Source organism: Lepisosteus oculatus, chromosome 14, assembly GCF_040954835.1.
Source record: "Lepisosteus oculatus isolate fLepOcu1 chromosome 14, fLepOcu1.hap2, whole genome shotgun sequence".
NCBI lineage: Eukaryota > Metazoa > Chordata > Actinopteri > Semionotiformes > Lepisosteidae > Lepisosteus > Lepisosteus oculatus.
In genome coordinates this window covers 32,387,873-32,404,379 of record NC_090709.1, presented here as the reverse complement: position 1 = coordinate 32,404,379, position 16,507 = coordinate 32,387,873, and the positions used below count along the sequence as shown (strand labels likewise).

At 48.4% G+C, this 16,507-nt stretch overlaps 1 protein-coding gene and 1 pseudogene across 1 annotated transcript in view; both read right to left on the bottom strand.

Annotated features, from left to right (window-relative positions):
* The window catches only part of LOC138242549 (antigen WC1.1-like), a 621,195-nt gene that overhangs the window by 452,298 nt on the left and 152,390 nt on the right, over positions 1-16,507 (bottom strand). The window lies entirely within an intron of this gene.
* On the bottom strand, positions 1,787-16,454 carry LOC138243352 (globoside alpha-1,3-N-acetylgalactosaminyltransferase 1-like; annotated as a pseudogene).

Sequence of the window (16,507 nt, the reverse complement as noted above, 5' to 3'; positions counted from 1 at the left end):
TCTTAACAACCTAGGTTGAAGGTGCAGGATCGTGGCCATAAACCCTGCTATTTACTTTGCAAATCACGGCAGTGAAGTGGCGTTTCATGTCCTGCTTGTCCCGTGATCACCACAGGGTTAGATCCTGAGCGTAAAAGACTAAGCCCACCAAAGAAAAGTGCGATTTCTTAAAAATAAGTTATTGGCGATAAAAAAATCTTGGGTTCCCCTGAAATTGTTCCTTTCTTGATCACGTACATTACGTTGTCATTATGCGACGCGTTACTTCTGGTGCGATAGCACAATCCCCGGTTGCCATCTTATAGTACAGATCGGCACTGGAATCAGTCTTCAAGAGAGCTGCAAACGCCTTACACTCAGGCTGTGAGCCTTTTTTTGAGCACCGAAAACTCTGAAAACTACGAGGGAAGATTCTCCAAAGTACGGACAAAGTTAACACAGTTGGGGGATGTAGCCAGATTTGGGGGGGGGGCAAATCAGCTGCCCCCGCCACCGTTTTAGGCGTTACCCCCAAACCCCCTATTGTCTTACATGTACCAACACAAGCACAAGAAAATGTAGAAACGTTTCAACAATTGTGATGTGTCTTCATGTGGGTCCGGCAGTCCCAATTTCTCATACCAGTGATTAAGCCCCAGTAACAAAATAAATCCATGGACAATTTAGAAAAATTGGAAAAAGTCTGAATTAAGCACAAAATCATAAGCTTTGTGAAGTGCCGTAAAGCACTGTGTTGTTGCAAATCCCTCGTCTCTCCACAGGCGAGGGCAAGAGTTCCCACAAAAAGCATGTTGTGATGTAGCCCTTCCTGCTCACGAGATCACTGTGATGACTGATGTAATGCGATGGACGAGTGAACAAGCGCAGGTGGTGCAGCAGACATTTCACTGCAGAAAACACGACCTGCATGCAGAGTTAACAAGTAAGCTCCACGTATCAGCACAACAGCCTGGAGGTTGACAGGAATATTTCTGTTAGATCAAAAGACATGTATCCGCAAGCCTGCTTGTTTACAGTGTAATAAAGGCCGCTTCACCTCAGCCCAAGTCTTGTTGCCTTACTGAATCTATTTTGTGATGCAAATTGGAGGTTTTACAAGTTACTGTGTACATTTTACTTTTATTGTGGTTTGAAGTGCGCTCATCAATGGCGATTCTCTCTAACCCAGAACTATAAAAATAGCCGTGCAGCTCCCCTTTGTTTTAAGAGTGCATGTGCAGCCTATATCAGCATCTTGCAAATATGCAGCAGATCACTGCAGATCCCATAAACAGAAACTGTCACCAGGACCTTGTGTTATATTGCAAATAGGGAGTTTTTATTTAAAAAGCTCTTGAACTGTATGACAAAATATAGTGACAAATTACGCGGCCCACATGTCTCTCCTTGCACAGAACGCATGTCCATTCCAGGAGATATCCCTGGTTTTTCGACCCTGAATCGGATAAAGGGGTCGGAAAATGGAAGGATGGAATGAGATTAAAACGTGTGTGTGTTCCTGTAAGGTTGAACCGGCTGCTGTTGACAGTTGGGAGGAGTGGGGGGGGGGGGGTCAGAGGTTGGTTAAGCCACTGTGGTATGTTCCCGTAAACAGATTCAAACCCAAGACGGAAAGCCGCCTCCGGACGAATCGGTTGGATGCGGACGGTTGCCTTAACCCATCCGAACCGCTAACGTGACAAATCGTCTTCGGGAAAATGCATCATAACCTGTGACAGGATATGCCCGTCACGCCTCACTTTCGGTCAGTACTGGCGGCTCAAGTGCACAACCGGGAGGATCCGCCGCAACTGTCTAATTATCCCGGACTTCGGCGAGGTTCTTCCGGACAGTGGAGAAGCGGATGACCCTGACCTCATTCACACGCTGCTTCTGGTCGTCCCACATGTACTCGGAGGACAGCAACTTGGTGGGCTTGTTGCGGATCAGGTACTGGTTCAGGTGGCTCTCCTCCTGCCAGGCCGCCTCGACGTTGCTCCTCTTGTCCACCAGCAGGTTTTCCTTGCAGGTCTTGACCAGCCGGTACACGTTGTCGACGAGACTCCCAAACACGGCCGCCGGGTAGTAGAAGTCGCCCCGGTTGAAGGGGACGTGGGCGGCGGAGGCCGGCCGGCGCTCGTAGGGGAACTGGTCCCGGTGACTATAATAGAACCAGGCGTGCATGGCAGCCACCAGCCCGCCCAGCACCTCCGCGCCCACGCGGTTCTGGAAGCGCATGTCCACGTCCAGGCAGTAAATATACCGGGCCTCCCGGCGGATCCGCTCCTCGATGGTCTCCTGGATGATCTCCATCCGCCGCAGAGAGATCTCCTGCCAGCAGTCGAACTTGGGCACCTGGATGGCGGTGAGGTTCCTCCCGGGGGCCAGGGACACCTTTGGCACCTCGCCCGGATGGTCCCTGAAGACATAGTAGTTCAACCGGAACCCCACCAGGAAGTGTTTCTCCGCCGACTCAAGGAACCCCTTCAGGAACCGCATGTACCTGGGAAAAGAGGGGGAATGGTTCAGGAATGGAGGGGGCATGGTGGTTAGTCTTTGCTTCCTCGCAGTGATGGGGCCCTGGGGTGCTATTTCGCATGATGTCACCCTGGGTTAGAGTGGGTTTCCTCCGGGTGTTCCGGCTTCCTCCAACAGTCCAAAGACTGACGTGCTGGTGGGTAAATTGGCGTCTGGGGAAAATTGTCCCTGCTTTGAGTGTGTGTGTGCGCGCGTCTGTCTATGCATTTGCCATGAGATGGACTGGCGTCCCATCCAGGGTGCACCCTGCCATATTCCCTCTGCTTGCCTGGACACTCCACTCTTTTTTCTCTACCCCTCGGAAGACATATTTTCCCTTTCCAGGGCCTTTTCAATAGCGGATCCTAAATTTCAGCCCTGCTAAAGATTTTTTCTGCCGACTCCTTTTTCCAGGCATTTTCAAAAGCTGGCCTATATGAAGTGAAATGTATTAAAAAATCAACATTAAGAGTTTAGCCCCCCCCCATAGCCAGTTAAATCTGCCAGCTTGAGTTTGTGATTTGCTAAAATGGTCTACCCCTCAGCCAGGAATCCAGAAGTAAATTGGATCGACCTCTTTTGCCCTTGAGGGAACTTGTCTTGCACATCAAAAGCTCATGAACACATAACATTTTCGACAATAATAATGCGGTACAAGAACACTGCAATAACATAATACAAAACATTCAATTGCACTGCTCAATCAGAACTCCAGTACCATTAATAATAATAATAATAATAATAATTGCTTACACTTATATAGTGCTTTTCTGGACACTCCATAACTCTTCACAAGTAATGGGGATTCCCACTTCACCACCAATGTGCAGCCCCCACCTGGATGATGTAACAGCAGCCATAGTGCGCCAGAATGCTCCCCACACACCAGCTCTCAGTGGGGAGGAGAGCAGAGTGATGAAGCCAGTTCATTGATGGGGATTATTAGGAGGGCATGATTGGTAAGGGCCAATGGGAAATTTGGCCAGGACACCGGGGTTACACCCCTACTCTTTTCGAGAAACACCCTAGGATTTTTAAAGACCACAGAGAGTCAGGACCTCGGTTTTACATCTCATCCAAAGCACCTGTTTACAGTCCAGTGTCCCCATCACTATACTGGGGCATTAGGACCCACACAGACCGCAGTTTGAGCACCCCCCGCTGGCCCCACTAACATCTCTCCCAGCAGCAGCCTCAGCTTTCCCAGGAGTCTCCCCTCCGGGTACTGACCAGGCTCACACCTGCTGAGCTCCAGTGGGGGCTGCCAGTGGTGAGCTGCAAAGTGATATGGCTGCTGGCATTAGATTTGAATCAAACAATTAGCTTGTAAAGAGTCTAAAAACAACAGTAGTAATAAGAGGCCTGCCTCTTTTTATTTTGGTGTTCAACAATAGAGTGCTTTTAGTTAGAAAGAAAGTTAATGCTCTTTTAGTCTTGATACAGGGGATCTGGAACAGTGCCTCCTCCCAGAGTGTGGGAGAGCACATTCTAAAAGAAGGCACGGATAGAGAAGATATATTTTTGTTAAGTACTCTTTGTGATAAACATGTCTTACTTGCCAACCGTGAAGATTGTGGTTGCTATGGTGACATTGAGGGGCTTGTAGATCCTGTCGATGATCAAGGGGTCAAAGGTCCCATCTCAGACGATGGGAGCCAGCCAGGGGGTGACGGTCAGCACGTCTCTCCTCCTGGGACACAAGAGAGGCGATCAGAACTCTGGAGACCCCAATTCCGGCTGGCGCCTTATTTTTACTTATGATTGCAGGGATTGAAACCCTGGGGGTGACAGTGTTATGACACAGACCAGCCAGCAGAGGGCAGCAGCTCAGACGCGTTGTCTTTATTTCCAGGCAAAGCCAACAGAAAGTGTAAATACATTTCCTTCACTTATCAAATTTATTACATTTAAGGCCTGTCGAAAACATCTAGTAAAAAAAGAAATGCTTCAGTTTGACCATGTTAACAGCAAGGCAGTCAGACCCAACATGAGAAATATGAGGATTTGAATACTCACGGGGGTTCCAGGACCTTAGTCTGTTTGAAAGCTAACCTGAAAGAAGGAAGACGGGGGTTTTCATTTGACATTTGTAGGGAGCAGATCATCGCTTGGCAACTATGGGATTAATTCTGATACTGAATTATCAAAGGATCATTAAGTATTATGCCAGCAGCCATATCACTCTGTAGCTCACCACTGGCAGCCCCACTGGAGCTCAGCAGGTGTGAGCCTTGTCAGTACCTGGATGGGAGACCTCCTGGGAAAAACTAAGGTTGCTGCTGGAAGAGGTGTTAGTGGGGCCAGCAGGGGGCGCTCACCCTGCGGTCCATGTGGGTCCTAATGCCCCAGTATAGCGACGAGGACACTATACTGTAAACAGGTGGCATCCTTCCGAAGAGACATAAAACCAAGGTCCTGACTCTCTGTGCTCATTAAAAATCCCAGGGCATTTCTCGAGAAGAGTAGGGGTGTAACCCCGGTGTCCTGGCCAAATTTCCCATTGGCCCTTACCAATCATGGCCTCCTAATAATCCCCATCTCTGAACTGGCTTCATCACTCTGAAAGCTGCTGTGTGCTGGAGCAGACTGGAGCATCATCCAGGGGGCTGCACACTGGTGACGGTAGTGGGATCCCCATGACTTGTGAAGAGCTCTGAGTGGAGTGTCCAGAAAAGAGTTTTGTTGCCTTGTTCTGAATCGCAGAACACGGCACTGCGCAGACCTGATGATTCAGTCTGCTTTGGAATGTAAATGGGAGGTTTTCCAAGTTACTGTGTACATTTTGCTTTCACTGTGGTTGTCGATGCTGATTCTCTCTAAGCCAGAAACTAGCATTGTAGTCCCCCTTTAAACCAAAGACAGCTTTATCATGTATTAACAAACCTCCTAATAAAGGGGAACTCAACAGATACCAGCGATAACTCTTACGCCTTTGGTTAGGTAGTAACATGTAGTGTGCGCAATGTGTCTGAGATGAAATGAAAGGGGCAAAAACTCAAGTTTATTGTTCAAGTTTATTGTCATTATACTCATATACAGGTATCTGGTATAACAAAATGCTATTTAGATAGCTCTCGGACATAAGTAGTACAAGAAAAAAAAAACAACCACAACAATACAATTGTATAACAAAAGAAAGACAGAGACAACATGCAGTGTGCAACAAACAACAACAGACGATGTGCAAAAACAGCAACAGTCAATGTGCAAAAACAACAACAGGCAATGTGCAAAAAAAACAACAGGCAATGTGCAAAACAACAAAAACGTAACAGGTTATGTACAAAAATATGCATCAACAGAATGAAATAAAGGGATAGAAATTATGGGGAGTGAGCTTTTGACATGTAAGGTAGAGGTAGATTTTCAATGTGTGTTTGGGTTTTTGGTAAGAAAGAAGGGACTGTGAGGTTCAGATCATACGTGAGAGGTGAGGTGAGAGTGAGAGAGGCTGGGAGTTTAATAGTTTGATAGTACAGGGGTAAAAACTATCTCTGAGTCTGGTAGTCCGGGCCCGAATGCTCCAGTACCGTTTTCCGGATGATAGCAGATCATAAAGTCTGTAGCTGGTGTGTGTGGGGTCTTTGATGATGCTTAGAGCTTTCCTCAAGCACCATCTGTCATAAATGTCCTGGATAGATGGGAGGGCAACCCCAGTGATGGACTGGGCAGTTTTCACCACCCACTGTAGGGCTTTGCGGTCAGCAGCACTGCAGTTGCCATACCACACTGTGATGCAGGCTGTCAGTGTGCTTTCTGTAGTGCATCTGTAAAAGCTAGTGAGGATCTGGGGACATATCTTAGCCTTCTTCAACCGTATTACGAAGTACAGGCGCTGTTGTGCTTTCTTGATCAGACAGGTGGTGTTGAGAGACCATGTGAGGTCCTCGGTGATATGGACGCCAAGGAATTTAAAGTTACTGATCCTTTCCACTTCAGTCCCATTGATGTGGATAGGGGCATGTCTGGTTTGCAGTTTCCTGAAATCAACGATCAGCTCCTTGGTTTTGCTGACGTTGAGGGTGAGGTTGTTGTCATCACACCACATTGTAAGGAGATTGACCTCCTCCCTGTAGGCCCTCTCATCATTGTCTGTGATCAGACCTACAACTGTGGTGTCATCGGCAATCTTGATGATGAGGTTGGTGTTGTTTGGCCTTACAGTCGTGGGTGTAGAGGGAGTAGAGCAATGGACTAAGCACACACCCCTGGGGGACCCCAGTGTTCAGAGTTAGTGTGCCGGAGGTGTGGTTTCCAAGCCTGCCAGCCTGAGGTCTGCCTGTCAGGAAGTCCAGAATCCAGTTGCAGAGGGTGGTGTCAAGACCCAGTGCACTGAGTTTCATGACTAGTTTCTCTAGAATGATAGTGTTAAAAGCTGAGCTGAAGTCGATGAATAGTAGTTTTGCGTATGTGTTCTTTTTATCAGCAGAGTGTATGGCAATGGACATTGCATCATCTGTGGATCTGGTGGGCTGGTAGGCAAATTGGAATAGGTCCACTGTGTCTGGAATTGTGTCCTCAATGTGCCCCATGACCAGCCTCTTAAAGCACTTCATGACAACAGGGGTTAGTGCCACTGGGCAGTAGATGATGGTGGTTGTCTTGAAGCAAGTGGAGACTACAGCTTGGGGCAGGGACATGTTGAAAATTTTTGTGAATACACCTGCCAGTTGATTGGTGCCGGCTCTGAGGACGTGACTGGGTATGCTGTCAGATCCTGCAGCCTTGCGTGTGTTCACTTTTAGCAGAGATCTCCTCACCTCACAGCGAGAGCACCTGGTCAGCTGCGGAGGTTGCAGCTCTGTTGACTGGTTCTGTGTTGCTCGCTTTAAACTGAGCATGAAAGGTGTTGAGCTTGTTAGGCAGGGAGGCATCATGCGCAGGTGCACAGATGTTCTTCCTTTTGTAGTTTGCGAGGGCCTGTATATCTTGCCACATGCACCGTGGGTCATTAGTGGTGAAGTGTCCCTCTAATTCCCGTTTGAGTGTGTTTTTGCAATACTCTTCTTTAGATTGATCCTGGATGACTGTCACTTTAAACACATCACAGTCAGTGCATTAAAAACAGTCCTGCAGGACTGATTCAGATCCTTCATGCCAGACTCACCATCCTGACGGCTGGTTTCACTCGCCTGTGCAGCTGTCTGTATGCCGGGAGGAGAAACAGAGTGAAGTGGTCTGAGTTTCCACAGTGGGGGAGGGGTACGGCCTTGTAAGCATTCTGAATCATATTGTAAACGTGGTCCAGGGTGTTTTCTCCTCTCGTTAGGAAGGAGACATGGTATTTCGGGAGACCGGAGTTGAGATTTGTATGATTAAAGTCACCCACGATGATAAAGGCTGTGTCTGTCAGGGAAGCCGGTTCTGACTCCCGTGAAAATGCGTTGTTTAAAGACCCTATACGAGATGGTATAATCCGGTAGTGACTTGAGGAGGACATCAGGGAAGACACAGCAGGATCGGGTCGAGTAGAAACACTGGGGGTAATGACAGCAGTGAACTGCTGCATGGGGGGAGCGCAGACGAACGAGTCCAAAGGAAGTCCAATAGGGAAAATCAGGGCGCAGTCCAAGGTCCAAGTGCCAGGAGATCCATCCAAGATGAACTCTGGAACAGGGAACTAGGAACACGGATAATTAAAAGTTTGATGGGATAAAGCACTCCGAGCCACGGACTCAGTAGGTCAGGGGGCCGTGGTGAAGCCTTTGCCCTTGGGCCACTTCTGTGCCTGGTGGTAGGGTCTTCCAAAGCTGAGCCTAGAACTATGGAGATGCCAGGCTCAATAGGGAAAAGGGGAAGGACATAGCTGGGGCAAAAAAAGCTGGGAACACAACAAAAAATGGTAGGAGCACCCTCTAGAGGAGGGATGATGATCGTGACAACGTCGGGATTTGCAGATTCCTATTTGTTTATTGCAGTACAGTACCTCTACATCGGGGGATGTAGACGGCGGTGATGATAATAATTGTAAATTCCCTCATCTGGGCACAACTGGGGTATAAAAGGAGACCCCCTCCTTAATGACTGTTTTCACACTGCCTGTCTGACTGTCCTCTTATCTTCAATCATAAGTACCAGGGTGTATCTTACTGGGCTGTGGGGGTGGGACTGTAGTGGAGGTCTGCTCAGGGATTAGTCTGTTCTGCCTGTGTGTCCTTTTCTCACCAATCAGATTGCTGTCAGCTCACACTGAATCACTGCATCCCAAGTTTGTGGTCCTCTGGTTCCAGCTGCTCCTTCTGTCACAATAATAAGTAAACTGTAGTAATTGTCCTTCGATCCCCCAGAAAAGGAGTGAATGTGAATCACAGGGCTGGAAACCTGTTGTTTTGTAGCATCTCTGGATACACAGTGACCTTCCTGCACAGTCCAGACCTCATTCACTGAGTCCCTTGTTAATTTACACCCTGACCTGAATCCAAATAAAATCGTTCAGTGTTTCAGTCTTTTCTAGACAGCGCATCCCTGGGATGACCCATGCTTGTCATCACCAACCCTGTCTGATCTGATTAACATGACAGCCTCATGTCTGTCTGGAGCTTCTAAAACACACAGTTTTTGCCGTCAGCTGTCAGAGAGATCTGTCAAGATGAAGGAGAGACAGACTCAGGAGTTTGAGACAGAAACACAAGATGGTAAAAAACAGCTCTTCATAGGGAAACAGGGAAGAGATCTCTCTCCACACTGAGGCAGCCAGACCAACTACAAGAGGCAGATGTTGAGATCTCATCACAGGCTGTTAGGAATGTGGAGAAGGAGTGGAGCTCAAGAGAGAAGCAGGAGTGAATCAGGGTGAAACAGGGGCTGTGACTGTCAAGAAGCGCTAATTGTCAGAACACTCTGAGTGGTGCTGATTATGCGGTGGCCAGTCAGAATCGGTTTACTGGTTGCTTCCTTGTATATAAGGTTGATTAACCCTGTATTCGGGGCTCAGCATTGTCAGATCTCCAGTGTCAGCTTGTACAGTCGGACCTGCTCCAGCACTTAAGCTTTCGGTTTCTTGGTTCTGGATCTTCGGCATAGACTCCTGGTTTTTCCTGGTTCAGATGTCTTCATGAATCCTATTCCATGTTCCTGGGTTGCGAAGTTCTTGGTTTTCTGGGTCCTGGTTTTCCCAGTGTGAATGGCCTTGTATCCGGTTCCTGGTGACAGGTGCCTTCGTATGGAGAAGCTTGGAATTTGGGACTCTGTATTTGGATTACATCGTAATCGCAGAAGTCTGGTTTGGAGGGACCCAGTGTTTTGTCTTATACCTGTATTTCAACTTGTAAATCCTGATATCCTGTTCGCCTGATATCCATGACCTTAGACTGTGTTATAGACAATGTTATATTGTAATTTCCCATGGGTTTGTTATAAAAACTTTGTATTCAAATGTATGTTCAGACTGTTGTTTTGGCTCTTGCCCTTTAAAGGCTTCCGCTGTGCTGCGCAGGGTCTGTTTAAGTTCTTTAGTGGTTTCTAATAATTTGGAAACCGTAACAGTGACACTGCCAGCACAGCTCAATCAGAGCCACCCTGTCTCACCGGTGTGCTGGATTAATACGACGCTGACTTTCACACACAGCACCAAATCCTGATTCCCAGTCTTAGGTCCCACTGTTCCAGGGCTCCAGACAGGAGGTCTGACTGCTTCATCAGTGCTCTAGCAGTTGCGTTGTATTTCTGTGCTGAAATCCTTGTCAAAGCCAAAGAGAATCACAGAGACAGGGGTGTGATACTCTCTAGATAGAGGTGTCAGGAATAAGAGTGTTTACAGGCACAAGTGAGAGTCACACAAAGCAGCTGTAAGAGAGACTCAGTGGAGTTTTATTCACAACATGAGAGAAAATAACCAACACACAAAAACCTTTTCACACAAACAAAATCGATATTTTCTCTGTTTCTCACTCTCATTTTCTGACAGAGGATATTTTCTCTGTCCCCAGACAGAAGGAAAAAACAAAGCCAGAAAGACTCAAATGGGTTTTAACCCTTTACACAGCAAACCAGGATTGTCTGCAGGAATCAGCAATGACCTGTTAATGAATCAACGAATTAACCAAGTTAATGAATCAGAAATTAATTATTCATGATCCTTCATTAATAATAAAGAGGGATGTTTAAATATTGCAGTTTTGAAGCCAGCAAGTGCTATTTTGTCAGTCACAGGCTGTTGGACTCTGCTGTATCACACATTTAAAATCTCCATGAAGATGTGGATTTCTGGTGTAACAGTGCAGTGTTACGAACCCTGCCTCCCGGCAACGGAGGAGGCAGAAGTAGGCGTAGCCCCTATCTATCAGTTCACCTATCAGTTTTCCCATTCACCACCACACCCCCGTCTCATCCTACTTAAACACCTGTCCTTCCCTACCTCGTTGCTCAGTATTGGTTTTCCCTATCGAGCTTCCTGGTTGTGCTTCTTCTACTCTGTGTTTGTCTTGGATTTCGGCTTACGGTTTTTCCCTTTGGACTTCGGCTTTTCGGATCTCGGCTTGGATTGGTACTTTCGCTCTGTTTTGGATTACTGGCTACCTCTGGATTCTCGGATTGCTCTACGGACTACGACTTCGGATTACTCTTCGGCTTCGGTACATGTTCCCTTTCGGATATCTTGCTTCCCCTGGACTCTCGGCTCGTTCCTACGATTACGGTTTGCTTTCGGATTACGACTTGGCTTTGTTCGCTCCTGCAAGTGGGTTCACTCACTCGTTCCGTCCGTATTACTGAACTCGTAACAGAATACTGAGCCCTTTAACATGGACCCAGCGGAGCAACAGGAGATTCGCTCGGCTTTGGATCAGCACGGACAAGCCTTACTCCAGCTCCAGGCTTCTGTCCAACAGATCTCTGCGCACCTGTCTGCAATGCCGCCCATCGGCAATCGAGGAAGCAACGCTGGAGCTGCCGCTGCGGCTCCGCCCCCGCCAGCTGCTACACCTGCCCCTCGACCTCTTCCACTAACTCCACCTGACAGGTTTGACGGCAACCCTACCAAATGTCGGGGCTTCTTAGCACAGTGTGCGCTGGTTTTCAGGCTCCATCCGGAAACTTTTTTTTTCACCTCAGGACAAGATCGCCTTCATAGTTTCACTGCTAACCGGCCGCGCTCTGGAATGGGCTACTGCTCTGCTTGATCGCGGGGCTCCTGAAATTCAGGATTATGATCTTTTTTTAGAAAAATTTAAGGGGGTTTTTTGTCGCCCCGTAGTTGGCCAAGACTCTGCATTCCGCCTCTCCTCCATCCACCAAGGCCGCCGGTCTGTACATGATTATGCTATTGATTTTCGAGTAGCGGCAGCAGAGACTCACTGGGACGATGAGGTCCTTATTTTTCTTTTCCGTCAAGGACTCAGTGAAGAAATTAAGGACCATCTGGTAAATATGCCACAATTGGGCAATACCTTGGAGGAAGTTATTTCACAGGTTTTGCAATTAGAACTCAGAATTCGTCATAGGAGTGCTGAGAGATCCCGGTCCTCTATACTAGAGGCTCCTCGGCTATCACCTTTCAGATCTGCTGACTCGGAACAATCTATGGAAATAGCCCGCACCCGGTTAACCCCTGAAGAACGTGAGAGGCGCCAACGAGAGGGTCGCTGCCTGTACTGTGGGAAACTTGGACACTTTAAAGCGGCCTGCCCTGCTGCATACTCGTCCTTGAGGCGCCGCCCACCTTCTCGGAATCCTAAGGTGAGTGAGACTACTCAATTCCCTCAGTTTTCCTCAGGATTTTTTATTTGTTCTACCCTATTCTGGGATAATGAAAGGAGACCTCTTCTTGCTTTTATAGACTCGGGGGCGGCAGGAAACTTTATAGACGCATCCTTCGCTCGAGCTTGGAAATTACCCTTGACCCTGGTGTCCACCCCTCTTCGTGTCCAGTCTATTGATGGCTCCCCCGTATCTCCAGGACTTATTAGGTGGCAAACGGAAATTATAAGCCTGCAGATAGGCGCCACCCATGTCGAAGACATCTGGTTTTATCTCCTGGAGACTCCTACACATCCTCTGGTACTAGGATTTCCTTGGCTACAGCAGCATGACCCACACATTTCTTGGTCCCGTAAAAAGATTGTAGCTTGGGGACCCAGATGTATTAGAAAATGCTGTCGCCTACCAGTGAAGATTGCACTCATGGTGACGTCCCCTTCAGGGGTTCCTACCATACCCCCTCAATACTCTGATCTTCAGGAAGCCTTTAATGAGCAGGAGGCCTTGGCCCTCCCCCCTCATCGACCATACGATTGTGCCATTGACCTTTTGCCTGGTACTATCGCTCCCAAAGGTCGTATTTTTCCACTCTCCAATTCTGAGTCTGAGGCCCTGAAAGTCTATATACAAGATTCTCTGAAGGCTGGGCTTATACGTCCATCCACTTCACCAGCATGTGCCAGTTTTTTTTTGTCGAAAAGAAGGATGGTGGGCTCCGTCCCTGCATCGACTATCGTGGCCTCAATGAGATCACCATCAAGAATCGGTACCCTTTGCCTTTAATTCCAGCAGCACTTGAGTCTGTGCATGGAGCCAAGATCTTTACTAAACTGGATTTACGAGGGGCCTATAACCTAATCCGCATTCGGGAGGGGGATGAATGGAAGACGGCATTTATGACAACCCATGGACATTATGAATATTTGGTCATGCCCTTTGGTTTGGTTAATGCTCCAGCAGTGTTTCAATCTTTTATTAATGACATCTTTCGGGATCTCCTACAAAGATTTGTATTGGTTTATCTAGATGACATATTAATTTTTTCTGATTCCTTCCAGGATCATGTTCTCCATGTCAGAGAAGTACTCTCCCGGCTCATTAAGAATAAGCTATATGTCAAACTAGAGAAGTGTACCTTCCATGCTTCGAGGATTCACTTTTTAGGGTACGTCATCTCGCCGGAGGGGGTGGAAATGGATTCGAGTAAAGTCTCGGCGATTACTGATTGGCCCACTCCCAAGAATCTCAAACACATTCAACGATTTCTTGGCTTTGCTAACTTTTACAGGAAGTTTATTCGAAACTTCAGCTCGGTGGTCACTCCCATAACCTCTTTGACCCGTAAAGGACCTAAACAAGGCAAATGGACCCCTCAAGCCGAAGAAGCATTTCAGCGTCTGAAACACCTGTTCACTACAGCCCCCATCCTAAAACACCCTGATCCAACTTTGCCCTTTGTGGTCGAAGTGGATGCTTCTGGCCATGGTGTGGGTGCTGTTCTCTCCCAACGTCATGGAGAAAAACAGATTCTTCATCCCTGTGCCTTCTTCTCTAAGAAGCTATCCCCTGCCCAAATGAACTACGACGTCGGTAACCGTGAGCTCTTGGCCATTAAGCTGTTATTGGAGGAAGGGAGGCACTGGTTAGAGGGTGCTCATCACCCTTTTTTAATTTACACTGATCATAAAAACCTGGAGTATCTGCAGTCGGCCAAACGTCTTTGTCCTCGCCAGGCTAGGTGGTCCCTTTTTTTTTCCAGATTTAATTTCTTGATCACCTACACTCCAGGTTCCAAGAACATCAAGGCAGACGCCCTTTCACGGATCCACGACCCCCCTGAGGCCGAATTGATTCCAGAACCCATCATCCCGTCTGGTAAGTTCCTGGCAGCGGTAAGATGGGACATTGAGGTAATTGGTAGGGCAGACGGTACCTCCTCAGTGCCCTCAGGACAAGTTATTTGTCTCTAATTCCGTCAGATCGGCAGTTTTACAATGGGGACACCACTCCCGCTTCGCCGGACACCCTGGATTCCACCGTACCTTGGATTTCATCTCCAGAGACTTCTGGTGGCCAACTATGGCCAAGGATGTCAAGTAATATGTCCAGGCCTGCTCTATCTGCTCCCAAATGAAGTCTTCCCGGATGAGGGCAGCGGGCCATCTTCAACCCTTACCCATCCCGGACCGTCCTTGGACCCACCTCTCAGTAGATTTTATTACTGACCTTCCACCCAGCCATGGACACACGACTATTATGGTGGTGGTAGACCGTTTTTCCAAATCTGCCCATTTTATTCCCCTACCATCTTTACCTACAGCTCGAGAACTAGCAGAATTGTTTGTACAACATATCTTCCGACTGCATGGCATCCCTAAGGATATTGTTTCTGATAGGGGCCCTCAGTTTGTCTCCCGATTTTGGAGGGCCTTCTGTAAGTCGCTGGGCGCCTCAGTCTCACTTACCTCAGCTTATCACCCTCAGGCCAACGGTCAGACAGAACGAATGAATCAGGAACTGCTGACCTATTTACGGACTTATATCTCCTCTACCCATGATAATTGTGTGTCCTTGCTCCCATGGGCAGAGTATGCACACAATTCTTTGTATACCACATCTACTGGCATGTCTCCCTTTAAGTGTGCTTTAGGTTATCAGCCTCCTCTTATCCCTGACTCCCATCCCAACACAGAGGTACCTTCGGTTCAGGACTACATCTCTAACCTGAAGACCTTCTGGAGGAAGGCCAAAGCCACCCTTCTTCGCACCTCAGCTCAGCAGAAGAGGGTGACTGATCGGCGCCGTCGTATCCCACCCAGACTTCGACGTGGTCAGTTTGTTTGGTTATCTACTCGTAATCTTCCTCTTAAGCAACCTTCTGGCAAGCTTGCTCCCAGGTACATTGGTCCTTTTCGTGTCCTCGCCCAGATCACCCCTGTGACTTACCGACTGGCCTTGCCTCCTACCCTTTGGATCCACCCTACTTTCCATGTTTCCCTCCTTAAACCCTTTCACAGATCCACCCTGTCTAAACCGCAAAAAAAAACCCACCGCCTCGAGTAATTGATGGACTCCCTGCTTACACGGTCAATAAAATCCTGGATTCCCGATGGTCTCGTGGATCCCTACAATATCTCGTCGATTGGGAAGGCTACGGTCCGGAGGAGCGCTCGTGGGTCTCGGAGAAGGATATTCTGGACCCCAACCTCATCCAAGACTTCCACCTTAACTTCCCGGATCGTCCCGTTAGGGTGTCAGGAGCCGCCCGTAGAGGGGGGGGTAATGTTACGATCCCTGCCTCCCGGCAACGGAGGAGGCAGAAGTAGGCGTAGCCCCTATCCATCAGTTCACCTATCAGTTTTTCCTATTCACCACCACACCCCCGTCTCATCCTACTTAAACACCTGTCCTTCCCTACCTCGTCGCTCAGTATTGGTTTTCCCTTTCGAGCTTCCTGGTTGCGCTACTTCTACTCTGTGTTCGTCTTGGATTTCGGTTTGTGGTTTTTCCCTTTGGACTTCGGCTTTTCGGATCTCGGCTTGGATTGGTTACTTTCGCTCTGTTTTGGATCACTGGCTACCCCTGGATTCTCGGATTGCTCTATGGACTACGACTTCGGATCTCGCTTCGGCTTCGGTACTCGTTCCCTTTCGGATATCTGGCTTCCCCTGGACTCTCGGCTCGTTCCTACGATTACAGTTTGCTTTCGGATTACGACTTGGCTTTGTTCGCTCCTGCAAGTGGGTTCACTCACTGGTTCGGTCCCTATTACCGAAACAATAACAGTATCTCCTCCTCCTGGAGCAGCCCCTCCAGCTCGACCTGCAGGCCCTCCCTGAGCCGCCACAGGGCCGCTGGGGTTAGGCCCAGGTGAGCGGGTGTACCAGGGGGTGGGTGAGGGGGTGTGTGAGGGGGCGAGCAATGGGGTATGTGGGCTGCCAAGGAGGAGGTCCATGCCCTGTCCTTCTGTAGATCCCTCTCCGGGCCCGGGGCCCGGGGTGAGACGCAGGGGGAGTCTGCTCCCTCTTCCTCTGACAGTTCTATCAGATGACAGCGGCAGACCTGATCCAACCCCACCTTCCCTTTCACACACAGCCACACACAGGCATGACTGTGTCACCATCATCACCACCTCCACCATCACAATCTCCACTATCTTCATTTACCATCATCATCACTTCCACCATCACAACCCCTACGATCTTCATCACCATCATCATCACCCCCACCATTACAATCTCCACTATCTTTGTCACCATCATCTTCATCACATTTCTAATAAATGATCTACACCATCTTCATTACCATATCCTTC